The following is a 1,936-nucleotide window of genomic DNA, read 5'->3' as shown; positions in this document are numbered from 1 at the left end:
AATGTACGCAATATTTTTAACAAAAGATAGACATATTGTGGCTTTTTGTTACTTTTGAATCGTTTAATTCTGCAGTCATTTACGTCTTATTCTTAATCCGCCCAATTACTTCATTACCCGGATGTACAATAGGTGTTTTAAGTCGTAAGAAATTGACCAATTACAGCCGGATTCGAGGAGAATAATCGACTGTGATTCGTCCATTTCTTATGGTTTAAAACTTAGAACTCTATTGTAGATCCGGGGTTATCTAATCAGAAACAAAATATACGTACGTCAGAATCATAGACATATAGAATACAGGAATTACAAATCACTGTTTTATTTCAATTAGTATCATATTTTAACTTAGTATTTAGAATTCAATAAATTTCGCATATTGCATTGTGTGTGTGTGAATTTAAATATACTTATAATTTACAATATCTACTTTTTTGCGGTGCTTCTGATGGAAATAAATCACTGAAATATATATATCGCTGAAATAAATCTATAAAATTAATAGAGATTTCAACGATTTCAGCGATTTATTTTCATCAGAAGCTCCGAAAAAAAATGGACATTGTTGTGAAGTATGCATCCACTTCCTCAAAGGATAGTAGTGTGAGGAAACACTTTGCGATTACAGGAAAAAGGCCCTCATGTCCTCTCTCAGATTTTTCTGTGGTAAAATATTTGATTTGAGGATATATTTATTATTTCTTCTATGTGTGGCATATATTACAATAGTCATCCAATTAAATGTATATTTTAAGCTAAAACACAAACGTTTAAAATAATGTTATTAATATAATGTATTTTTATTTTTACATCAATAATAATCGCATAAAAATGAAGAGAAAAGGAAATTCCTAATATTTTTAGAGTATATAATCACTAACATCGAAACCAATAATTATATAAAATATAACTTTTAAAATAGCTTCTAACTACTACGTATGTATTACAGTGACATTTATAGAATAACATTATTAGAACAGTTATACCTAATATCGCAATTTATCGTACAATAATTCTCAGACATTCTTTATCGAACTGATCCTGTTCTTCCGGTCTTATCATGCGACAAAAGCATGCTGGCATTATCAGGCCGACTATAATAGTATAATATTAATTGGCGCGCTAAACCCTGCAGAACTCCACAATCACCGGAATATATTCACCGAACAGTACATTGTATGCATGTCAATCTCCATAAAAAAGCGGTACGAAAGAACTGTCTATCTTAATTGCGCACTCGACCGTGGATCTGTCGGCAAAATGACCCCCGAAATAGTCATTGCCTGCTATCGTTACGATACGTTCAACATCGAGGAAGTGGTGTTCGTTGTTCTTCCTGAAAAGACAGAGGATCCACCGACAGGAAGCGTCGCTAAAACATACCGGAAATTTGAAATCTAATAAGTGCCTTAAAACAAGAATATTGCAGAAGGCGCGGATAAAACGGATTTTAAGTACAAAGACGACGATGGAAATCTATAAAGTTTAGTTTTACTGTACGGAAAACTGCCAAATTCAAAAGTATGGTGAGAGCATTTCTTTTTCATTTTTTGTCCCCAATATATAAAAATATGTTATCTTTTATTACTATCAAACTTAATGTACTTGTATTATAATAACTTGTAAATATTAAAGTATAAATTATATGAGTATACTATATATATATATATTTAATATGCTATTTAATTATATCTATTTTTTATCAAAATTCATAATAAAATTTTATTATTATCTCTAAAAATATGTTCTGTTATAGAAGCTTTTTGCATTAATGCTTTGTATCAATAAAAATTCTGTTCTGTGACACCAGAATAATTTTTTGTTTCTACTTTAGACAATATTTTTTATTTATATTTATCACATTTATTACATTTATGAGAGCATTCATATTTAACATTGTGTCCTAAATATCAGCTACATGATAATTCATAATTGT

The sequence above is a fragment of the Mycetomoellerius zeteki genome, unplaced genomic scaffold (assembly GCF_001594055.1).
Source record: "Mycetomoellerius zeteki isolate Tzet28-1 unplaced genomic scaffold, Tzet1.0 scaffold369, whole genome shotgun sequence".
NCBI lineage: Eukaryota > Metazoa > Arthropoda > Insecta > Hymenoptera > Formicidae > Mycetomoellerius > Mycetomoellerius zeteki.
The sequence above is the reverse complement of the archived record's forward strand: the minus strand, read 5'-3'. Positions refer to the sequence as shown.